This window comes from Alosa sapidissima, chromosome 21 (assembly GCF_018492685.1).
Source record: "Alosa sapidissima isolate fAloSap1 chromosome 21, fAloSap1.pri, whole genome shotgun sequence".
In the NCBI taxonomy this organism is placed as follows: Eukaryota; Metazoa; Chordata; class Actinopteri; order Clupeiformes; family Clupeidae; genus Alosa; species Alosa sapidissima.
This window is the reverse complement of record NC_055977.1, coordinates 9,647,779-9,671,619: the sequence shown is the minus strand read 5'-3', so window position 1 is coordinate 9,671,619 and position 23,841 is coordinate 9,647,779. Positions and strand designations below refer to the sequence as shown.

Here is a 23,841-nt window from a genome sequence, read left to right as displayed (position 1 = left end):
ATACGGAAATGGCTGCACGTTCCCCAGTGAAAGCCTGCCGGTCGTAGTTTTCATTCCCGTGTCAGGCTGTGGGTTGTGAAAGGCAAAATGTGTGCGGCTCTCCTATCGTGGCACCTAAAGGGTTAGCCTAGCAGAGGATGGTTTCGATCCATCGACCTCTGGGTTATGGGCCCAGCACGCTTCCGCTGCGCCACTCTGCTCCGCCTCACCCCAGATGGGACTCGAACCCACAATCCCTGGCTTAGGAGGCCAGTGCCTTATCCATTAGGCCACTGGGGCTTACCAGCTGCGCTCCATCAGAGCCTTTGCTCCACTGGTATCAAAGGAATGTTTTAAATGTCGGGATAGCCGGACAAAGCCACTGTGTTGAATTTTCGGGTCTCGGGCCCTGAGCCGGCAGAAAGCACTCCAGACTGACTGTGGCAGGTGAGCATGGCTATATTTCCTGATTTGAAATGTTTCCATGTCAGAAGATCGTTTGAAGAGATGTTTGCATTTTACACGACAGTGTAAAGTGACGGGAAGATCAAGACTAAGTGAAGTGAACGTGTATATAAACGTGGAAGTGGCTACAGGTTCCCCAGTCGGAAGCCCCCTCCACTCGCCGTTCTCAGCGCTGGCCCAGACTCTGAGGGAAATGGCGCGCGTCAACGCTCAGGAGAGGCCTCTAAAAACTCGGCCTAGCAGAGGATGGTTTCGATCCATCGACCTCTGGGTTATGGGCCCAGCACGCTTCCGCTGCGCCACTCTGCTCTGCCTCAGTTCTCATTGCCTGCTCATTTCCATTAGCTCCAGTGCTCTCATTGCAGTTTGACTGGATTGCAAGGCAGATTTGAGAAAATGCAGATGAGATGATCAGGACAAGTCAAAGGAGGTGCGTAGTCGGATACGGAAATGGCTGCACGTTCCCCAGTGAAAGCCTGCCGGTCGTAGTTTTCATTCCCGTGTCAGGCTGTGGGTTGTGAAAGGCAAAATGTGTGCGGCTCTCCTATCGTGGCACCTAAAGGGTTAGCCTAGCAGAGGATGGTTTCGATCCATCGACCTCTGGGTTATGGGCCCAGCACGCTTCCGCTGCGCCACTCTGCTCCGCCTCACCCCAGATGGGACTCGAACCCACAATCCCTGGCTTAGGAGGCCAGTGCCTTATCCATTAGGCCACTTGGGCTTACCAGCTGCGCTCCATCAGAGCCTTTGCTCCACTGGTATCAAAGGAATGTTTTAAATGTCGGGATAGCCGGACAAAGCCACTGTGTTGATTTTTCGGGTCTCGGGCCCTGAGCCGGCAGAAAGCACTCCAGACTGACTGTGGCAGGTGAGCATGGCTATATTTCCTGATTTGAAATGTTTCCATGTCAGAAGATCGTTTGAAGAGATGTTTGCATTTTACACGACAGTGTAAAGTGACGGGAAGATCAAGACTAAGTGAAGTGAACGTGTATATAAACGTGGAAGTGGCTACAGGTTCCCCAGTCGGAAGCCCCCTCCACTCGCCGTTCTCAGCGCTGGCCCAGACTCTGAGGGAAATGGCGCGCGTCAACGCGCAGGAGAGGCCTCTAAAAACTCGGCCTAGCAGAGGATGGTTTCGATCCATCGACCTCTGGGTTATGGGCCCAGCACGCTTCCGCTGCGCCACTCTGCTCTGCCTCAGTTCTCATTGCCTGCTCATTTCCATTAGCTCCAGTGCTCTCATTGCAGTTTGACTGGATTGCAAGGCAGATTTGAGAAAATGCAGATGAGATGATCAGGACAAGTCAAAGGAGGTGCGTAGTCGGATACGGAAATGGCTGCACGTTCCCCAGTGAAAGCCTGCCGGTCGTAGTTTTCATTCCCGTGTCAGGCTGTGGGTTGTGAAAGGCAAAATGTGTGCGGCTCTCCTATCGTGGCACCTAAAGGGTTAGCCTAGCAGAGGATGGTTTCGATCCATCGACCTCTGGGTTATGGGCCCAGCACGCTTCCGCTGCGCCACTCTGCTCCGCCTCACCCCAGATGGGACTCCAACCCACAATCCCTGGCTTAGGAGGCCAGTGCCTTATCCATTAGGCCACTGGGGCTTACCGGCTGCGCTCCATCAGAGCCTTTGCTCCACTGGTATCAAAGGAATGTTTTAAATGTCGGGATAGCCGGACAAAGCCACTGTGTTGAATTTTCGGGTCTCGGGCCCTGAGCCGGCAGAAAGCACTCCAGACTGACTGTGGCAGGTGAGCATGGCTATATTTCCTGATTTGAAATGTTTCCATGTCAGAAGATCGTTTGAAGAGATGTTTGCATTTTACACGACAGTGTAAAGTGACGGGAAGATCAAGACTAAGTGAAGTGAACGTGTATATAAACGTGGAAGTGGCTACAGGTTCCCCACTCGGAAGCCCCCTCCACTCGCCGTTCTCAGCGCTGGCCCAGACTCTGAGGGAAATGGCGCGCGTCAACGCGCAGGAGAGGCCTCTAAAAACTCGGCCTAGCAGAGGATGGTTTCGATCCATCGACCTCTGGGTTATGGGCCCAGCACGCTTCCGCTGCGCCACTCTGCTCTGCCTCAGTTCTCATTGCCTGCTCATTTCCATTAGCTCCAGTGCTCTCATTGCAGTTTGACTGGATTGCAAGGCAGATTTGAGAAAATGCAGATGAGATGATCAGGACAAGTCAAAGGAGGTGCGTAGTCGGATACGGAAATGGCTGCACGTTCCCCAGTGAAAGCCTGCCGGTCGTAGTTTTCATTCCCGTGTCAGGCTGTGGGTTGTGAAAGGCAAAATGTGTGCGGCTCTCCTATCGTGGCACCTAAAGGGTTAGCCTAGCAGAGGATGGTTTCGATCCATCGACCTCTGGGTTATGGGCCCAGCACGCTTCCGCTGCGCCACTCTGCTCCGCCTCCCCCCAGATGGGACTCGAACTCACAATCCCTGGCTTAGGAGGCCAGTGCCTTATCCATTAGGCCCCTGGGGCTTACCAGCTGCGCTCCATCAGAGCCTTTGCTCCACTGGTATCAAAGGAATGTTTTAAATGTCGGGATAGCCGGACAAAGCCACTGTGTTGAATTTTCGGGTCTCGGGCCCTGAGCCGGCAGAAAGCACTCCAGACTGACTGTGGCAGGTGAGCATGGCTATATTTCCTGATTTGAAATGTTTCCATGTCAGAAGATCGTTTGAAGAGATGTTTGCATTTTACACGACAGTGTAAAGTGACGGGAAGATCAAGACTAAGTGAAGTGAACGTGTATATAAACGTGGAAGTGGCTACAGGTTCCCCAGTCAGAAGCCCCCTCCACTCGCCGTTCTCAGCGCTGGCCCAGACTCTGAGGGAAATGGCGCGCGTCAACGCGCAGGAGAGGCCTCTAAAAACTCTGCCTAGCAGAGGATGGTTTCGATCCATCGACCTCTGGGTTATGGGCCCAGCACGCTTCCGCTGCGCCACTCTGCTCTGCCTCAGTTCTCATTGCCTGCTCATTTCCATTAGCTCCAGTGCTCTCATTGCAGTTTGACTGGATTGCAAGGCAGATTTGAGAAAATGCAGATGAGATGATCAGGACAAGTCAAAGGAGGTGCGTAGTCGGATACGGAAATGGCTGCACGTTCCCCAGTGAAAGCCTGCCGGTCGTAGTTTTCATTCCCGTGTCAGGCTGTGGGTTGTGAAAGGCAAAATGTGTGCGGCTCTCCTATCGTGGCACCTAAAGGGTTAGCCTAGCAGAGGATGGTTTCGATCCATCGACCTCTGGGTTATGGGCCCAGCACGCTTCCGCTGCGCCACTCTGCTCCGCCTCACCCCAGATGGGACTCGAACCCACAATCCCTGGCTTAGGAGGCCAGTGCCTTATCCATTAGGCCACTGGGGCTTACCAGCTGTGCTCCATCAGAGCCTTTGCTCCACTGGTATCAAAGGAATGTTTTAAATGTCGGGATAGCCGGACAAAGCCACTGTGTTGAATTTTCGGGTCTCGGGCCCTGAGCCGGCAGAAAGCACTCCAGACTGACTGTGGCAGGTGAGCATGGCTATATTTCCTGATTTGAAATGTTTCCATGTCAGAAGATCGTTTGAAGAGATGTTTGCATTTTACACGACAGTGTAAAGTGACGGGAAGATCAAGACTAAGTGAAGTGAACGTGTATATAAACGTGGAAGTGGCTACAGGTTCCCCAGTCGGAAGCCCCCTCCACTCGCCGTTCTCAGCGCTGGCCCAGACTCTGAGGGAAATGGCGCGCGTCAACGCGCAGGAGAGGCCTCTAAAAACTCGGCCTAGCAGAGGATGGTTTCGATCCATCGACCTCTGGGTTATGGGCCCAGCACGCTTCCGCTGCGCCACTCTGCTCTGCCTCAGTTCTCATTGCCTGCTCATTTCCATTAGCTCCAGTGCTCTCATTGCAGTTTGACTGGATTGCAAGGCAGATTTGAGAAAATGCAGATGAGATGATCAGGACAAGTCAAAGGAGGTGCGTAGTCGGATACGGAAATGGCTGCACGTTCCCCAGTGAAAGCCTGCCGGTCGTAGTTTTCATTCCCGTGTCAGGCTGTGGGTTGTGAAAGGCAAAATGTGTGCGGCTCTCCTATCGTGGCACCTAAAGGGTTAGCCTAGCAGAGGATGGTTTCGATCCATCGACCTCTGGGTTATGGGCCCAGCACGCTTCCGCTGCGCCACTCTGCTCCGCCTCACCCCAGATGGGACTCGAACCCACAATCCCTGGCTTAGGAGGCCAGTGCCTTATCCATTAGGCCACTGGGGCTTACCAGCTGCGCTCCATCAGAGCCTTTGCTCCACTGGTATCAAAGGAATGTTTTAAATGTCGGGATAGCCGGACAAAGCCACTGTGTTGAATTTTCGGGTCTCGGGCCCTGAGCCGGCAGAAAGCACTCCAGACTGACTGTGGCAGGTGAGCATGGCTATATTTCCTGATTTGAAATGTTTCCATGTCAGAAGATCGTTTGAAGAGATGTTTGCATTTTACACGACAGTGTAAAGTGACGGGAAGATCAAGACTAAGTGAAGTGAACGTGTATATAAACGTGGAAGTGGCTACAGGTTCCCCAGTCGGAAGCCCCCTCCACTCGCCGTTCTCAGCGCTGGCCCAGACTCTGAGGGAAATGGCGCGCGTCAACGCGCAGGAGAGGCCTCTAAAAACTCGGCCTAGCAGAGGATGGTTTCGATCCATCGACCTCTGGGTTATGGGCCCAGCACGCTTCCGCTGCGCCACTCTGCTCTGCCTCAGTTCTCATTGCCTGCTCATTTCCATTAGCTCCAGTGCTCTCATTGCAGTTTGACTGGATTGCAAGGCAGATTTGAGAAAATGCAGATGAGATGATCAGGACAAGTCAAAGGAGGTGCGTAGTCGGATACGGAAATGGCTGCACGTTCCCCAGTGAAAGCCTGCCGGTCGTAGTTTTCATTCCCGTGTCAGGCTGTGGGTTGTGAAAGGCAAAATGTGTGCGGCTCTCCTATCGTGGCACCTAAAGGGTTAGCCTAGCAGAGGATGGTTTCGATCCATCGACCTCTGGGTTATGGGCCCAGCACGCTTCCGCTGCGCCACTCTGCTCCGCCTCACCCCAGATGGGACTCGAACCCACAATCCCTGGCTTAGGAGGCCAGTGCCTTATCCATTAGGCCACTTGGGCTTACCAGCTGCGCTCCATCAGAGCCTTTGCTCCACTGGTATCAAAGGAATGTTTTAAATGTCGGGATAGCCGGACAAAGCCACTGTGTTGAATTTTCGGGTCTCGGGCCCTGAGCCGGCAGAAAGCACTCCAGACTGACTGTGGCAGGTGAGCATGGCTATATTTCCTGATTTGAAATGTTTCCATGTCAGAAGATCGTTTGAAGAGATGTTTGCATTTTACACGACAGTGTAAAGTGACGGGAAGATCAAGACTAAGTGAAGTGAACGTGTATATAAACGTGGAAGTGGCTACAGGTTCCCCAGTCGGAAGCCCCCTCCACTCGCCGTTCTCAGCGCTGGCCCAGACTCTGAGGGAAATGGCGCGCGTCAACGCGCAGGAGAGGCCTCTAAAAACTCGGCCTAGCAGAGGATGGTTTCGATCCATCGACCTCTGGGTTATGGGCCCAGCACGCTTCCGCTGCGCCACTCTGCTCTGCCTCAGTTCTCATTGCCTGCTCATTTCCATTAGCTCCAGTGCTCTCATTGCAGTTTGACTGGATTGCAAGGCAGATTTGAGAAAATGCAGATGAGATGATCAGGACAAGTCAAAGGAGGTGCGTAGTCGGATACGGAAATGGCTGCACGTTCCCCAGTGAAAGCCTGCCGGTCGTAGTTTTCATTCCCGTGTCAGGCTGTGGGTTGTGAAAGGCAAAATGTGTGCGGCTCTCCTATCGTGGCACCTAAAGGGTTAGCCTAGCAGAGGATGGTTTCGATCCATCGACCTCTGGGTTATGGGCCCAGCACGCTTCCGCTGCGCCACTCTGCTCCGCCTCACCCCAGATGGGACTCGAACCCACAATCCCTGGCTTAGGAGGCCAGTGCCTTATCCATTAGGCCACTGGGGCTTACCAGCTGCGCTCCATCAGAGCCTTTGCTCCACTGGTATCAAAGGAATGTTTTAAATGTCGGGATAGCCGGACAAAGCCACTGTGTTGAATTTTCGGGTCTCGGGCCCTGAGCCGGCAGAAAGCACTCCAGACTGACTGTGGCAGGTGAGCATGGCTATATTTCCTGATTTGAAATGTTTCCATGTCAGAAGATCGTTTGAAGAGATGTTTGCATTTTACACGACAGTGTAAAGTGACGGGAAGATCAAGACTAAGTGAAGTGAACGTGTATATAAACGTGGAAGTGGCTACAGGTTCCCCACTCGGAAGCCCCCTCCACTCGCCGTTCTCAGCGCTGGCCCAGACTCTGAGGGAAATGGCGCGCGTCAACGCTCAGGAGAGGCCTCTAAAAACTCGGCCTAGCAGAGGATGGTTTCGATCCATCGACCTCTGGGTTATGGGCCCAGCACGCTTCCGCTGCGCCACTCTGCTCTGCCTCAGTTCTCATTGCCTGCTCATTTCCATTAGCTCCAGTGCTCTCATTGCAGTTTGACTGGATTGCAAGGCAGATTTGAGAAAATGCAGATGAGATGATCAGGACAAGTCAAAGGAGGTGCGTAGTCGGATACGGAAATGGCTGCACGTTCCCCAGTGAAAGCCTGCCGGTCGTAGTTTTCATTCCCGTGTCAGGCTGTGGGTTGTGAAAGGCAAAATGTGTGCGGCTCTCCTATCGTGGCACCTAAAGGGTTAGCCTAGCAGAGGATGGTTTCGATCCATCGACCTCTGGGTTATGGGCCCAGCACGCTTCCGCTGCGCCACTCTGCTCCGCCTCCCCCCAGATGGGACTCGAACTCACAATCCCTGGCTTAGGAGGCCAGTGCCTTATCCATTAGGCCCCTGGGGCTTACCAGCTGCGCTCCATCAGAGCCTTTGCTCCACTGGTATCAAAGGAATGTTTTAAATGTCGGGATAGCCGGACAAAGCCACTGTGTTGAATTTTCGGGTCTCGGGCCCTGAGCCGGCAGAAAGCACTCCAGACTGACTGTGGCAGGTGAGCATGGCTATATTTCCTGATTTGAAATGTTTCCATGTCAGAAGATCGTTTGAAGAGATGTTTGCATTTTACACGACAGTGTAAAGTGACGGGAAGATCAAGACTAAGTGAAGTGAACGTGTATATAAACGTGGAAGTGGCTACAGGTTCCCCACTCGGAAGCCCCCTCCACTCGCCGTTCTCAGCGCTGGCCCAGACTCTGAGGGAAATGGCGCGCGTCAACGCGCAGGAGAGGCCTCTAAAAACTCGGCCTAGCAGAGGATGGTTTCGATCCATCGACCTCTGGGTTATGGGCCCAGCACGCTTCCGCTGCGCCACTCTGCTCTGCCTCAGTTCTCATTGCCTGCTCATTTCCATTAGCTCCAGTGCTCTCATTGCAGTTTGACTGGATTGCAAGGCAGATTTGAGAAAATGCAGATGAGATGATCAGGACAAGTCAAAGGAGGTGCGTAGTCGGATACGGAAATGGCTGCACGTTCCCCAGTGAAAGCCTGCCGGTCGTAGTTTTCATTCCCGTGTCAGGCTGTGGGTTGTGAAAGGCAAAATGTGTGCGGCTCTCCTATCGTGGCACCTAAAGGTTTAGCCTAGCAGAGGATGGTTTCGATCCATCGACCTCTGGGTTATGGGCCCAGCACGCTTCCGCTGCGCCACTCTGCTCCGCCTCACCCCAGATGGGACTCGAACCCACAATCCCTGGCTTAGGAGGCCAGTGCCTTATCCATTAGGCCACTTGGGCTTACCAGCTGTGCTCCATCAGAGCCTTTGCTCCACTGGTATCAAAGGAATGTTTTAAATGTCAGGATAGCCGGACAAAGCCACTGTGTTGATTTTTCGGGTCTCGGGCCCTGAGCCGGCAGAAAGCACTCCAGACTGACTGTGGCAGGTGAGCATGGCTATATTTCCTGATTTGAAATGTTTCCATGTCAGAAGATCGTTTGAAGAGATGTTTGCATTTTACACGACAGTGTAAAGTGACGGGAAGATCAAGACTAAGTGAAGTGAACGTGTATATAAACGTGGAAGTGGCTACAGGTTCCCCAGTCGGAAGCCCCCTCCACTCGCCGTTCTCAGCGCTGGCCCAGACTCTGAGGGAAATGGCGCGCGTCAACGCGCAGGAGAGGCCTCTAAAAACTCGGCCTAGCAGAGGATGGTTTCGATCCATCGACCTCTGGGTTATGGGCCCAGCACGCTTCCGCTGCGCCACTCTGCTCTGCCTCAGTTCTCATTGCCTGCTCATTTCCATTAGCTCCAGTGCTCTCATTGCAGTTTGACTGGATTGCAAGGCAGATTTGAGAAAATGCAGATGAGATGATCAGGACAAGTCAAAGGAGGTGCGTAGTCGGATACGGAAATGGCTGCACGTTCCCCAGTGAAAGCCTGCCGGTCGTAGTTTTCATTCCCGTGTCAGGCTGTGGGTTGTGAAAGGCAAAATGTGTGCGGCTCTCCTATCGTGGCACCTAAAGGGTTAGCCTAGCAGAGGATGGTTTCGATCCATCGACCTCTGGGTTATGGGCCCAGCACGCTTCCGCTGCGCCACTCTGCTCCGCCTCACCCCAGATGGGACTCGAACCCACAATCCCTGGCTTAGGAGGCCAGTGCCTTATCCATTAGGCCACTTGGGCTTACCAGCTGCGCTCCATCAGAGCCTTTGCTCCACTGGTATCAAAGGAATGTTTTAAATGTCGGGATAGCCGGACAAAGCCACTGTGTTGAATTTTCGGGTCTCGGGCCCTGAGCCGGCAGAAAGCACTCCAGACTGACTGTGGCAGGTGAGCATGGCTATATTTCCTGATTTGAAATGTTTCCATGTCAGAAGATCGTTTGAAGAGATGTTTGCATTTTACACGACAGTGTAAAGTGACGGGAAGATCAAGACTAAGTGAAGTGAACGTGTATATAAACGTGGAAGTGGCTACAGGTTCCCCAGTCGGAAGCCCCCTCCACTCGCCGTTCTCAGCGCTGGCCCAGACTCTGAGGGAAATGGCGCGCGTCAACGCGCAGGAGAGGCCTCTAAAAACTCGGCCTAGCAGAGGATGGTTTCGATCCATCGACCTCTGGGTTATGGGCCCAGCACGCTTCCGCTGCGCCACTCTGCTCTGCCTCAGTTCTCATTGCCTGCTCATGTAGCCACTTCCATAAACGTGGAAGTGGCTACAGGTTCCCCACTCGGAAGCCCCCTCCACTCGCCGTTCTCAGCGCTGGCCCAGACTCTGAGGGAAATGGCGCGCGTCAACGCGCAGGAGAGGCCTCTAAAAACTCGGCCTAGCAGAGGATGGTTTCGATCCATCGACCTCTGGGTTATGGGCCCAGCACGCTTCCGCTGCGCCACTCTGCTCTGCCTCAGTTCTCATTGCCTGCTCATTTCCATTAGCTCCAGTGCTCTCATTGCAGTTTGACTGGATTGCAAGGCAGATTTGAGAAAATGCAGATGAGATGATCAGGACAAGTCAAAGGAGGTGCGTAGTCGGATACGGAAATGGCTGCACGTTCCCCAGTGAAAGCCTGCCGGTCGTAGTTTTCATTCCCGTGTCAGGCTGTGGGTTGTGAAAGGCAAAATGTGTGCGGCTCTCCTATCGTGGCACCTAAAGGGTTAGCCTAGCAGAGGATGGTTTCGATCCATCGACCTCTGGGTTATGGGCCCAGCACGCTTCCGCTGCGCCACTCTGCTCCGCCTCACCCCAGATGGGACTCGAACCCACAATCCCTGGCTTAGGAGGCCAGTGCCTTATCCATTAGGCCACTGGGGCTTACCAGCTGCGCTCCATCAGAGCCTTTGCTCCACTGGTATCAAAGGAATGTTTTAAATGTCGGGATAGCCGGACAAAGCCACTGTGTTGAATTTTCGGGTCTCGGGCCCTAAGCTGGCAGAAAGCACTCCAGACTGACTGTGGCAGGTGAGCATGGCTATATTTCCTGATTTGAAATGTTTCCATGTCAGAAGATCGTTTGAAGAGATGTTTGCATTTTACACAACAGTGTAAAGTGACGGGAAGATCAAGACTAAGTGAAGTGAACGTGTATATAAACGTGGAAGTGGCTACAGGTTCCCCACTCGGAAGCCCCCTCCACTCGCCGTTCTCAGCGCTGGCCCAGACTCTGAGGGAAATGGCGCGCGTCAACGCGCAGGAGAGGCCTCTAAAAACTCTGCCTAGCAGAGGATGGTTTCGATCCATCGACCTCTGGGTTATGGGCCCAGCACGCTTCCGCTGCGCCACTCTGCTCTGCCTCAGTTCTCATTGCCTGCTCATTTCCATTAGCTCCAGAGCTCTCATTGCAGTTTGACTGGATTGCAAGGCAGATTTGAGAAAATGCAGATGAGATGATCAGGACAAGTCAAAGGAGGTGCGTAGTCGGATACGAAAATGGCTGCACGTTCCCCAGTGAAAGCCTGCCGGTCGTAGTTTTCATTCCCGTGTCAGGCTGTGGGTTGTGAAAGGCAAAATGTGTGCGGTTCTCCTATCGTGGCACCTACAGGGTTAGCCTAGCAGAGGATGGTTTCGATCCATCGACCTCTGGGTTATGGGCCCAGCACGCTTCCGCTGCGCCACACCCCAGATGGGACTCGAACCCACAATCCCTGGCTTAGGAGGCCAGTGCCTTATCCATTAGGCCCCTGGGGCTTACGAGCTGCGCTCCATCAGAGCCTTTGCTCCACTGGTATCAAAGGAATGTTTTAAATGTCGGGAAAGCCGGACAAAGCCACTGTGTTGAATTTTCGGGTCTCGGGCCCTGAGCCGGCAGAAAGCACTCCAGACTGACTGTGGCAGGTGAGCATGGCTATATTTCCTGATTTGAAATGTTTCCATGTCAGAAGATCGTTTGAAGAGATGTTTGCATTTTACACGACAGTGTAAAGTTACGGGAAGATCAAGACTAAGTGAAGTGAACGTGTACATAAACGTGGAAGTGGCTACAGGTTCCCCACTCGGAAGCCCCCTCCACTCGCCGTTCTCAGCGCTGGCCCAGACTCTGAGGGAAATGGCGCGTGTCAACGCGCAGGAGAGGCCTCTAAAAACTCGGCCTAGCAGAGGATGGTTTCGATCCATCGACCTCTGGGTTATGGGCCCAGCACGCTTCCGCTGCGCCACTCTGCTCCGCCTCACCCCAGATGGGACTCGAACCCACAATCCCTGCCTTAGGAGGCCAGTGCCTTATCCATTAGGCCACTGGGGCTTACCAGCTGTGCTCCATCAGAGCCTTTGCTCCACTGGTATCAAAGGAATGTTTTAAATGTCGGGATAGCCGGACAAAGCCACTGTGTTGAATTTTCGGGTCTCGGGCCCTGAGCTGGCAGAAAGCACTCCAGACTGACTGTGGCAGGTGAGCATGGCTATATTTCCTGATTTGAAATGTTTCCATGTCAGAAGATCGTTTGAAGAGATGTTTGCATTTTACACGACAGTGTAAAGTGACGGGAAGATCAAGACTAAGTGAAGTGAACGTGTATATAAACGTGGAAGTGGCTACAGGTTCCCCACTCGGAAGCCCCCTCCACTCGCCGTTCTCAGCGCTGGCCCAGACTCTGAGGGAAATGGCGCGCGTCAACGCGCAGGAGAGGCCTCTAAAAACTCGGCCTAACAGAGGATGGTTTCGATCCATCGACCTCTGGGTTATGGGCCCAGCACGCTTCCGCTGCGCCACTCTGCTCTGCCTCAGTTCTCATTGCCTGCTCATGTAGCCACTTCCATAAACGTGGAAGTGGCTACAGGTTCCCCACTCGCCGTTCTCAGCGCTGGCCCAGACTCTGAGGGAAATGGCGCGCGTCAACGCGCAGGAGAGGCCTCTAAAAACTCGGCCTAGCAGAGGATGGTTTCGATCCATCGACCTCTGGGTTATGGGCCCAGCACGCTTCCGCTGCGCCACTCTGCTCTGCCTCAGTTCTCATTGCCTGCTCATTTCCATTAGCTCCAGTGCTCTCATTGCAGTTTGACTGGATTGCAAGGCAGATTTGAGAAAATGCAGATGAGATGATCAGGACAAGTCAAAGGAGGTGCGTAGTCGGATACGGAAATGGCTGCACGTTCCCCAGTGAAAGCCTGCCGGTCGTAGTTTTCATTCCCGTGTCAGGCTGTGGGTTGTGAAAGGCAAAATGTGTGCGGCTCTCCTATCGTGGCACCTAAAGGGTTAGCCTAGCAGAGGATGGTTTCGATCCATCGACCTCTGGGTTATGGGCCCAGCACGCTTCCGCTGCGCCACTCTGCTCCGCCTCACCCCAGATGGGACTCGAACCCACAATCCCTGGCTTAGGAGGCCAGTGCCTTATCCATTAGGCCACTGGGGCTTACCAGCTGCGCTCCATCAGAGCCTTTGCTCCACTGGTATCAAAGGAATGTTTTAAATGTCGGGATAGCCGGACAAAGCCACTGTGTTGAATTTTCGGGTCTCGGGCCCTAAGCTGGCAGAAAGCACTCCAGACTGACTGTGGCAGGTGAGCATGGCTATATTTCCTGATTTGAAATGTTTCCATGTCAGAAGATCGTTTGAAGAGATGTTTGCATTTTACACAACAGTGTAAAGTGACGGGAAGATCAAGACTAAGTGAAGTGAACGTGTATATAAACGTGGAAGTGGCTACAGGTTCCCCACTCGGAAGCCCCCTCCACTCGCCGTTCTCAGCGCTGGCCCAGACTCTGAGGGAAATGGCGCGCGTCAACGCGCAGGAGAGGCCTCTAAAAACTCTGCCTAGCAGAGGATGGTTTCGATCCATCGACCTCTGGGTTATGGGCCCAGCACGCTTCCGCTGCGCCACTCTGCTCTGCCTCAGTTCTCATTGCCTGCTCATTTCCATTAGCTCCAGAGCTCTCATTGCAGTTTGACTGGATTGCAAGGCAGATTTGAGAAAATGCAGATGAGATGATCAGGACAAGTCAAAGGAGGTGCGTAGTCGGATACGAAAATGGCTGCACGTTCCCCAGTGAAAGCCTGCCGGTCGTAGTTTTCATTCCCGTGTCAGGCTGTGGGTTGTGAAAGGCAAAATGTGTGCGGTTCTCCTATCGTGGCACCTACAGGGTTAGCCTAGCAGAGGATGGTTTCGATCCATCGACCTCTGGGTTATGGGCCCAGCACGCTTCCGCTGCGCCACACCCCAGATGGGACTCGAACCCACAATCCCTGGCTTAGGAGGCCAGTGCCTTATCCATTAGGCCCCTGGGGCTTACGAGCTGCGCTCCATCAGAGCCTTTGCTCCACTGGTATCAAAGGAATGTTTTAAATGTCGGGAAAGCCGGACAAAGCCACTGTGTTGAATTTTCGGGTCTCGGGCCCTGAGCCGGCAGAAAGCACTCCAGACTGACTGTGGCAGGTGAGCATGGCTATATTTCCTGATTTGAAATGTTTCCATGTCAGAAGATCGTTTGAAGAGATGTTTGCATTTTACACGACAGTGTAAAGTTACGGGAAGATCAAGACTAAGTGAAGTGAACGTGTACATAAACGTGGAAGTGGCTACAGGTTCCCCACTCGGAAGCCCCCTCCACTCGCCGTTCTCAGCGCTGGCCCAGACTCTGAGGGAAATGGCGCGTGTCAACGCGCAGGAGAGGCCTCTAAAAACTCGGCCTAGCAGAGGATGGTTTCGATCCATCGACCTCTGGGTTATGGGCCCAGCACGCTTCCGCTGCGCCACTCTGCTCCGCCTCACCCCAGATGGGACTCGAACCCACAATCCCTGCCTTAGGAGGCCAGTGCCTTATCCATTAGGCCACTGGGGCTTACCAGCTGTGCTCCATCAGAGCCTTTGCTCCACTGGTATCAAAGGAATGTTTTAAATGTCGGGATAGCCGGACAAAGCCACTGTGTTGAATTTTCGGGTCTCGGGCCCTGAGCTGGCAGAAAGCACTCCAGACTGACTGTGGCAGGTGAGCATGGCTATATTTCCTGATTTGAAATGTTTCCATGTCAGAAGATCGTTTGAAGAGATGTTTGCATTTTACACGACAGTGTAAAGTGACGGGAAGATCAAGACTAAGTGAAGTGAACGTGTATATAAACGTGGAAGTGGCTACAGGTTCCCCACTCGGAAGCCCCCTCCACTCGCCGTTCTCAGCGCTGGCCCAGACTCTGAGGGAAATGGCGCGCGTCAACGCGCAGGAGAGGCCTCTAAAAACTCGGCCTAACAGAGGATGGTTTCGATCCATCGACCTCTGGGTTATGGGCCCAGCACGCTTCCGCTGCGCCACTCTGCTCTGCCTCAGTTCTCATTGCCTGCTCATGTAGCCACTTCCATAAACGTGGAAGTGGCTACAGGTTCCCCACTCGCCGTTCTCAGCGCTGGCCCAGACTCTGAGGGAAATGGCGCGCGTCAACGCGCAGGAGAGGCCTCTAAAAACTCGGCCTAGCAGAGGATGGTTTCGATCCATCGACCTCTGGGTTATGGGCCCAGCACGCTTCCGCTGCGCCACTCTGCTCTGCCTCAGTTCTCATTGCCTGCTCATTTCCATTAGCTCCAGTGCTCTCATTGCAGTTTGACTGGATTGCAAGGCAGATTTGAGAAAATGCAGATGAGATGATCAGGACAAGTCAAAGGAGGTGCGTAGTCGGATACGGAAATGGCTGCACGTTCCCCAGTGAAAGCCTGCCGGTCGTAGTTTTCATTCCCGTGTCAGGCTGTGGGTTGTGAAAGGCAAAATGTGTGCGGCTCTCCTATCGTGGCACCTAAAGGGTTAGCCTAGCAGAGGATGGTTTCGATCCATCGACCTCTGGGTTATGGGCCCAGCACGCTTCCGCTGCGCCACTCTGCTCCGCCTCACCCCAGATGGGACTCGAACCCACAATCCCTGGCTTAGGAGGCCAGTGCCTTATCCATTAGGCCACTGGGGCTTACCAGCTGCGCTCCATCAGAGCCTTTGCTCCACTGGTATCAAAGGAATGTTTTAAATGTCGGGATAGCCGGACAAAGCCACTGTGTTGAATTTTCGGGTCTCGGGCCCTAAGCTGGCAGAAAGCACTCCAGACTGACTGTGGCAGGTGAGCATGGCTATATTTCCTGATTTGAAATGTTTCCATGTCAGAAGATCGTTTGAAGAGATGTTTGCATTTTACACAACAGTGTAAAGTGACGGGAAGATCAAGACTAAGTGAAGTGAACGTGTATATAAACGTGGAAGTGGCTACAGGTTCCCCACTCGGAAGCCCCCTCCACTCGCCGTTCTCAGCGCTGGCCCAGACTCTGAGGGAAATGGCGCGCGTCAACGCGCAGGAGAGGCCTCTAAAAACTCTGCCTAGGAGAGGATGGTTTCGATCCATCGACCTCTGGGTTATGGGCCCAGCACGCTTCCGCTGCGCCACTCTGCTCCGCCTCACCCCAGATGGGACTCGAACCCACAATCCCTGCCTTAGGAGGCCAGTGCCTTGTCCATTAGGCCACTGGGGCTTACCAGCTGTGCTCCATCAGAGCCTTTGCTCCACTGGTATCAAAGGAATGTTTTAAATGTCGGGATAGCCGGACAAAGCCACTGTGTTGAATTTTCGGGTCTCGGGCCCTGAGCTGGCAGAAAGCACTCCAGACTGACTGTGGCAGGTGAGCATGGCTATATTTCCTGATTTGAAATGTTTCCATGTCAGAAGATCGTTTGAAGAGATGTTTGCATTTTACACGACAGTGTAAAGTGACGGGAAGATCAAGACTAAGTGAAGTGAACGTGTATATAAACGTGGAAGTGGCTACAGGTTCCCCACTCGGAAGCCCCCTCCACTCGCCGTTCTCAGCGCTGGCCCAGACTCTGAGGGAAATGGCGCGCGTCAACGCGCAGGAGAGGCCTCTAAAAACTCGGCCTAGCAGAGGATGGTTTCGATCCATCGACCTCTGGGTTATGGGCCCAGCACGCTTCCGCTGCGCCACTCTGCTCTGCCTCAGTTCTCATTGCCTGCTCATGTAGCCACTTCCATAAACGTGGAAGTGGCTACAGGTTCCCCACTCGGAAGCCCCCTCCACTCGCCGTTCTCAGCGCTGGCCCAGACTCTGAGGGAAATGGCGCGCGTCAACGCGCAGGAGAGGCCTCTAAAAACTCGGCCTAGCAGAGGATGGTTTCGATCCATCGACCTCTGGGTTATGGGCCCAGCACGCTTCCGCTGCGCCACTCTGCTCCGCCTCACCCCAGATGGGACTCGAACCCACAATCCCTGGCTTAGGAGGCCAGTGCCTTATCCATTAGGCCACTGGGGCTTACCAGCTGCGCTCCATCAGAGCCTTTGCTCCACTGGTATCAAAGGAATGTTTTAAATGTCGGGATAGCCGGACAAAGCCACTGTGTTGAATTTTCGGGTCTCGGGCCCTGAGCCGGCAGAAAGCACTCCAGACTGACTGTGGCAGGTGAGTATGGCTATATTTCCTGATTTGAAATGTTTCCATGTCAGAAGATCGTTTGAAGAGATGTTTGCATTTTACACGACAGTGTAAAGTGACGGGAAGATCAAGACTAAGTGAAGTGAACGTGTATATAAACGTGGAAGTGGCTACAGGTTCCCCACTCGGAAGCCCCCTCCACTCGCCGTTCTCAGCGCTGGCCCAGACTCTGAGGGAAATGGCGCGCGTCAACGCGCAGGAGAGGCCTCTAAAAACTCAGCCTAGCAGAGGATGGTTTCGATCCATCGACCTCTGGGTTATGGGCCCAGCACGCTTCCGCTGCGCCACTCTGCTCTGCCTCAGTTCTCATTGCCTGCTTATGTAGCCACTTCCATAAACGTGGAAGTGGCTACAGGTTCCCCACTCGGAAGCCCCGTCCACTCGCCGTTCTCAGCGCTGGCCCAGACTCTGAGGGAAATGGCGCGCGTCAACGCGCAGGAGAGGCCTCTAAAAACTCGGCCTAGCAGAGGATGGTTTCGATCCATCGACCTCTGGGTTATGGGCCCAGCACGCTTCCGCTGCGCCACTCTGCTCCGCCTCACCCCAGATGGGACTCGAACCCACGATCCCTGGCTTAGGAGGCCAGTGCCTTATCCATTAGGCCACTGGGGCTTACCAGCTGCGCTCCATCAGAGCCTTTGCTCCACTGGTATCAAAGGAATGTTTTAAATTTCGGGATAGCCGGACAAAGCCACTGTGTTGAATTTTCGGGTCTCGGGCCCTGAGCCGGCAGAAAGCACTCCAGACTGACTGTGGCAGGTGAGCATGGCTATATTTCCTGATTTGAAATGTTTCCATGTCAGAAGATCGTTTGAAGAGATGTTTGCATTTTACACGACAGTGTAAAGTGACGGGAAGATCAAGACTAAGTGAAGTGAACGTGTATATAAACGTGGAAGTGGCTACAGGTTCCCCACTCGGAAGCCCCCTCCACTCGCCGTTCTCAGCGCTGGCCCAGACTCTGAGGGAAATGGCGCGCGTCAACGCGCAGGAGAGGCCTCTAAAAACTCGGCCTAGCAGAGGATGGTTTCGATCCATCGACCTCTGGGTTATTGGCCCAGCACGCTTCCGCTGCGCCACTCTGCTCTGCCTCAGTTCTCATTGCCTGCTCATTTCCATTAGCTCCAGAGCTCTCATTGCAGTTTGACTGGATTGCAAGGCAGATTTGAGAAAATGCAGATGAGATGATCAGGACAAGTCAAAGGAGGTGCGTAGTCGGATACGGAAATGGCTGCACGTTCCCCAGTGAAAGCCTGCCGGTCGTAGTTTTCATTCCCGTGTCAGGCTGTGGGTTGTGAAAGGCAAAATGTGTGCGGCTCTCCTATCGTGGCACCTAAAGGGTTAGCCTAGCAGAGGATGGTTTCGATCCATCGACCTCTGGGTTATGGGCCCAGCACGCTTCCGCTGCGCCACTCTGCTCCGCCTCACCCCAGATGGGACTCGAACCCACAATCCCTGGCTTAGGAGGCCAGTGCCTTATCCATTAGGCCACTGGGGCTTACCAGCTGCGCTCCATCAGAGCCTTTGCTCCACTGGTATCAAAGGAATGTTTTAAATGTCGGGATAGCCGGACAAAGCCACTGTGTTGAATTTTCGGGTCTCGGGCCCTGAGCCGGCAGAAAGCACTCCAGACTGACTGTGGCAGGTGAGCATGGCTATATTTCCTGATTTGAAATGTTTCCATGTCAGAAGATCGTTTGAAGAGATGTTTGCATTTTACACGACAGTGTAAAGTGACGGGAAGATCAAGACTAAGTGAAGTGAACGTGTATATAAACGTGGAAGTGGCTACAGGTTCCCCACTCGGAAGCCCCCTCCACTTGCCGTTCTCAGCGCTGGCCCAGACTCTGAGGGAAATGGCGCGCGTCAACGCGCAGGAGAGGCCTCTAAAAACTCGGCCTAGCAGAGGATGGTTTCGATCCATCGACCTCTGGGTTATGGGCCCAGCACGCTTCCGCTGCGCCACTCTGCTCTGCCTCAGTTCTCATTGCCTGCTCATTTCCATTAGCTCCAGTGCTCTCATTGCAGTTTGACTGGATTGCAAGGCAGATTTGAGAAAATGCAGATGAGATGATCAGGACAAGTCAAAGGAGGTGCGTAGTCGGATACGGAAATGGCTGCACGTTCCCCAGTGAAAGCCTGCCGGTCGTAGTTTTCCTTCCCGTGTCAGGCTGTGGGTTGTGAAAGGCAAAATGTGTGCGGCTCTCCTATCGTGGCACCTAAAGGGTTAGCCTAGCAGAGGATGGTTTCAATCCATCGACCTCTGGGTTATGGGCCCAGCACGCTTCCGCTGCGCCACTCTGCTCTGCCTCAGTTCTCATTGCCTGCTCATTTCCATTAGCTCCAGTGCTCTCATTGCAGTTTGACTGGATTGCAAGGCAGATTTGAGAAAATGCAGATGAGATGATCAGGACAAGTCAAAGGAGGTGCGTAGTCGGATACGGAAATGGCTGCACGTTCCCCAGTGAAAGCCTGCCGGTCGTAGTTTTCATTCCCGTGTCAGGCTGTGGGTTGTGAAAGGCAAAATGTGTGCGGCTCTCCTATCGTGGCACCTAAAGGGTTAGCCTAGCAGAGGATGGTTTCGATCCATCGACCTCTGGGTTATGGGCCCAGCACGCTTACGCTGCGCCACTGTGCTCCGCCTCACCCCAGATGGGACTCGAACCCACAATCCCTGGCTTAGGAGGACAGTGCCTTATCCATTAAGCCACTGGGGCTTACCAGCTGCGCTCCATCAGAGCCTTTGCTCCACTGGTATCAAAGGAATGTTTTAAATGTTGGGATAGCCGGACAAAGCCACTGTGTTGAATTTTCGGGTCTCGGGCCCTGAGTCGGCAGAAAGCACTCCAGACTGACTGTGGCAGGTGAGCATGGCTATATTTCCTGATTTGAAATGTTTCCATGTCAGAAGATCGTTTGAAGAGATGTTTGCATTTTACACGACAGTGTAAAGTGACGGGAAGATCAAGACTAAGTGAAGTGAACGTGTACATAAACGTGGAAGTGGCTACAGGTTCCCCACTCGGAAGCCCCCTCCACTCGCCGTTCTCAGCGCTGGCCCAGACTCTGAGGGAAATGGCGCGCGTCAACGCGCAGGAGAGGCCTCTAAAAACTCGGCCTAGCAGAGGATGGTTTCGATCCATCGACCTCTGGGTTATGGGCCCAGCACGCTTCCGCTGCGCCACTCTGCTCCACCTCACCCCAGATGGGACTCGAACCCACAATCCCTGGCTTAGGAGGCCAGTGCCTTATCCATTAGGCCACTGGGGCTTACCAGCTGCGCTCCATCAGAGCCTTTGCTCCACTGGTATCAAAGGAATGTTTTAAATGTCGGGATAGCCGGACAAAGCCACTGTGTTGAATTTTCGGGTCTCGGGCCCTGAGCCGGCAGACAGCACTCCAGACTGACTGTGGCAGGTGAGCATGGCTATATTTCCTGATTTGAAATGTTTCCATGTCAGAAGATCGTTTGAAGAGATGTTTGCATTTTACACGACAGTGTAAAGTGACGGGAAGATCAAGACTAAGTGAAGTGAACGTGTATATAAACGTGGAAGTGGCTACAGGTTCCCCACTCGGAAGCCCCCTCCACTCGCCGTTCTCAGCGCTGGCCCAGACTCTGAGGGAAATGGCGCGCGTCAACGCGCAGGAGAGGCCTCTAAAAACTCGGCCTAGCAGAGGATGGTTTCGATCCATCGACCTCTGGGTTATGGGCCCAGCACGCTTCCGCTGCGCCACTCTGCTCCGCCTCACCCCAGATGGGACTCGAACCCACAATCCCTGGCTTAGGAGGCCAGTGCCTTATCCATTAGGCCACTGGGGCTTACCAGCTGCGCTCCATCAGAGCCTTTGCTCCACTGGTATCAAAGGAATGTTTTAAATTTCGGGATAGCCGGACAAAGCCACTGTGTTGAATTTTCGGGTCTCGGGCCCTGAGCCGGCAGAAAGCACTCCAGACTGACTGTGGCTGGTGAGCATGGCTATATTTCCTGATTTGAAATGTTTCCATGTCAGAAGATCGTTTGAAGAGATGTTTGCATTTTACACGAAAGTGTAAAGTGACGGGAAGATCAAGACTAAGTGAAGTGAACGTGTATATAAACGTGGAAGTGGCTACAGGTTCCCCACTCGGAAGCCCCCTCCACTCGCCGTTCTCAGCGCTGGCCCAGACTCTGAGGGAAATGGCGCGCGTCAACGCGCAGGAGAGGCCTCTAAAAACTCGGCCTAGCAGAGGATGGTTTCGATCCATCGACCTCTGGGTTATGGGCCCAGCACGCTTCCGCTGCGCCACTCTGCTCTGCCTCAGTTCTCATTGCCTGCTCATTTCCATTAGCTCCAGAGCTCTCATTGCAGTTTGACTGGATTGCAAGGCAGATTTGAGAAAATGCAGATGAGATGATCAGGACAAGTCAAAGGAGGTGCGTAGTCGGATACGGAAATGGCTGCACGTTCCCCAATGAAAGCCTGCCGGTCGTAGTTTTCATTCCCGTGTCAGGCTGTGGGTTGTGAAAGGCAAAATGTGTGCGGCTCTCCTATCGTGGCACCTAAAGGGTTAGCCTAGCAGAGGATGGTTTCGATCCATCGACCTCTGGGTTATGGGCCCAGCACGCTTCCGCTGCGCCACTCTGCTCCGCCTCACCCCAGATGGGACTCGAACCCACAATCCCTGGCTTAGGAGGCCAGTGCCTTATCCATTAGGCCACTGGGGCTTACCAGCTGCGCTCCATCAGAGCCTTTGCTCCACTGGTATCAAAGGAATGTTTTAAATTTCGGGATAGCCGGACAAAGCCACTGTGTTGAATTTTCGGGTCTCGGGCCCTGAGCCGGCAGAAAGCACTCCAGACTGACTGTGGCAGGTGAGCATGGCTATATTTCCTGATTTGAAATGTTTCCATGTCAGAAGATCGTTTGAAGAGATGTTTGCATTTTACACGAAAGTGTAAAGTGACGGGAAGATCAAGACTAAGTGAAGTGAACGTGTATATAAACGTGGAAGTGGCTACAGGTTCCCCACTCGGAAGCCCCCTCCACTCGCCGTTCTCAGCGCTGGCCCAGACTCTGAGGGAAATGGCGCGCGTCAACGCGCAGGAGAGGCCTCTAAAAACTCGGCCTAGCAGAGGATGGTTTCGATCCATCGACCTCTGGGTTATGGGCCCAGCACGCTTCCGCTGCGCCACTCTGCTCTGCCTCAGTTCTCATTGCCTGCTCATTTCCATTAGCTCCAGAGCTCTCATTGCAGTTTGACTGGATTGCAAGGCAGATTTGAGAAAATGCAGATGAGATGATCAGGACAAGTCAAAGGAGGTGCGTAGTCGGATACGGAAATGGCTGCACGTTCCCCAGTGAAAGCCTGCAGGTCGTAGTTTTCATTCCCGTGTCAGGCTGTGGGTTGTGAAAGGCAAAATGTGTGCGGCTCTCCTATCGTGGCACCTAAAGGGTTAGCCTAGCAGAGGATGGTTTCGATCCATCGACCTCTGGGTTATGGGCCCAGCACGCTTCCGCTGCGCCACTCTGCTCCGCCTCACCCCAGATGGGACTCGAACCCACAATCCCTGGCTTAGGAGGCCAGTGCCTTATCCATTAGGCCACTGGGGCTTACCAGCTACGCTCCATCAGAGCCTTTGCTCCACTGGTATCAAAGGAATGTTTTAAATGTCGGGATAGCCGGACAAAGCCACTGTGTTGAATTTTCGGGTCTCGGGCCCTGAGCCGGCAGAAAGCACTCCAGACTGACTGTGGCAGGTGAGCATGGCTATATTTCCTGATTTGAAATGTTTACATGTCAGAAGATCGTTTGAAGAGATGTTTGCATTTTACACGACAGTGTAAAGTGACGGGAAGATCAAGACTAAGTGAAGTGAACGTGTACATAAACGTGGAAGTGGCTACAGGTTCCCCACTCGGAAGCCCCCTCCACTCGCCGTTCTCAGCGCTGGCCCAGACTCTGAGGGAAATGGCGCGCGTCAACGCGCAGGAGAGGCCTCTAAAAACTCGGCCTAGCAGAGGATGGTTTCGATCCATCGACCTCTGGGTTATGGGCCCAGCACGCTTCCGCTGCGCCACTCTGCTCTGCCTCAGTTCTCATTGCCTGCTCATTTCCATTAGCTCCAGTGCTCTCATTGCAGTTTGACTGGATTGCAAGGCAGATTTGAGAAAATGCAGATGAGATGATCAGGACAAGTCAAAGGAGGTGCGTAGTCGGATACGGAAATGGCTGCACGTTCCCCAGTGAAAGCCTGCCGTTCGTAGTTTTCATTCCCGTGTCAGGCTGTGGGTTGTGAAAGGCAAAATGTGTGCGGCTCTCCTATCGTGGCACCTAAAGGGTTAGCCTAGCAGAGGATGGTTTCGATCCATCGACCTCTGGGTTATGGGCCCAGCACGCTTCCGCTTCCCGGACTTCCATAAACGTGGAAGTGGCTACAGGTTCCCCACTCGGAAGCCCCGTCCACTCGCCGTTCTCAGCGCTGGCCCAGACTCTGAGGGAAATGGCGCGCGTCAACGCGCAGGAGAGGCCTCTAAAAACTCGGCCTAGCAGAGGATGGTTTCGATCCATCGACCTCTGGGTTATGGGCCCAGCACGCTTCCGCTGCGCCACTCTGCTCCGCCTCACCCCAGATGGGACACGAACCCACAATCCCTGGCTTAGGAGGCCAGTGCCTTATCCATTAGGCCACTGGGGCTTACCAGCTGCGCTCCATCAGAGCCTTTGCTCCACTGGTATCAAAGGAATGTTTTAAATTTCGGGATAGCCGGACAAAGCCACTGTGTTGAATTTTCGGGTCTCGGGCCCTGAGCCGGCAGAAAGCACTCCAGACTGACTGTGGCAGGTGAGCATGGCTATATTTCCTGATTTGAAATGTTTCCATGTCAGAAGATCGTTTGAAGAGATGTTTGCATTTTACACGAAAGTGTAAAGTGACGGGAAGATCAAGACTAAGTGAAGTGAACGTGTATGTAAACGTGGAAGTGGCTACAGGTTCCCCA

At 53.6% G+C, this 23,841-nt stretch overlaps 15 non-coding genes across 15 annotated transcripts; all 15 read right to left on the bottom strand.

Annotated features, from left to right (window-relative positions):
* Positions 1-206: 206 nt before the first annotated feature.
* trnar-ccu lies at positions 207-279 on the bottom strand. Its single transcript has one exon. It is a non-coding gene; the product is annotated as a tRNA-Arg (tRNA).
* A 3,471-nt stretch (positions 280-3,750) lies between these two features.
* Positions 3,751-3,823, bottom strand: trnar-ccu. The gene has a single exon. It is a non-coding gene; the product is annotated as a tRNA-Arg (tRNA).
* Positions 3,824-4,636: 813 nt separating this feature from the next.
* Positions 4,637-4,709, bottom strand: trnar-ccu. Its single transcript has one exon. It is a non-coding gene; the product is annotated as a tRNA-Arg (tRNA).
* Positions 4,710-6,408: 1,699 nt separating this feature from the next.
* Positions 6,409-6,481, bottom strand: trnar-ccu. Its single transcript has one exon. It is a non-coding gene; the product is annotated as a tRNA-Arg (tRNA).
* Positions 6,482-10,191: 3,710 nt separating this feature from the next.
* trnar-ccu lies at positions 10,192-10,264 on the bottom strand. The gene has a single exon. It is a non-coding gene; the product is annotated as a tRNA-Arg (tRNA).
* A 2,461-nt stretch (positions 10,265-12,725) lies between these two features.
* Positions 12,726-12,798, bottom strand: trnar-ccu. Its single transcript has one exon. It is a non-coding gene; the product is annotated as a tRNA-Arg (tRNA).
* Positions 12,799-15,259: 2,461 nt separating this feature from the next.
* Positions 15,260-15,332, bottom strand: trnar-ccu. The gene has a single exon. It is a non-coding gene; the product is annotated as a tRNA-Arg (tRNA).
* A 1,272-nt stretch (positions 15,333-16,604) lies between these two features.
* Positions 16,605-16,677, bottom strand: trnar-ccu. Its single transcript has one exon. It is a non-coding gene; the product is annotated as a tRNA-Arg (tRNA).
* A 719-nt stretch (positions 16,678-17,396) lies between these two features.
* trnar-ccu lies at positions 17,397-17,469 on the bottom strand. Its single transcript has one exon. It is a non-coding gene; the product is annotated as a tRNA-Arg (tRNA).
* A 402-nt stretch (positions 17,470-17,871) lies between these two features.
* On the bottom strand, positions 17,872-17,943 carry trnai-aau. Its single transcript has one exon. It is a non-coding gene; the product is annotated as a tRNA-Ile (tRNA).
* Positions 17,944-18,282: 339 nt separating this feature from the next.
* On the bottom strand, positions 18,283-18,355 carry trnar-ccu. The gene has a single exon. It is a non-coding gene; the product is annotated as a tRNA-Arg (tRNA).
* A 1,699-nt stretch (positions 18,356-20,054) lies between these two features.
* On the bottom strand, positions 20,055-20,127 carry trnar-ccu. The gene has a single exon. It is a non-coding gene; the product is annotated as a tRNA-Arg (tRNA).
* A 480-nt stretch (positions 20,128-20,607) lies between these two features.
* trnar-ccu lies at positions 20,608-20,680 on the bottom strand. The gene has a single exon. It is a non-coding gene; the product is annotated as a tRNA-Arg (tRNA).
* An 813-nt stretch (positions 20,681-21,493) lies between these two features.
* Positions 21,494-21,566, bottom strand: trnar-ccu. Its single transcript has one exon. It is a non-coding gene; the product is annotated as a tRNA-Arg (tRNA).
* An 813-nt stretch (positions 21,567-22,379) lies between these two features.
* On the bottom strand, positions 22,380-22,452 carry trnar-ccu. The gene has a single exon. It is a non-coding gene; the product is annotated as a tRNA-Arg (tRNA).
* Positions 22,453-23,841: the final 1,389 nt, after the last annotated feature.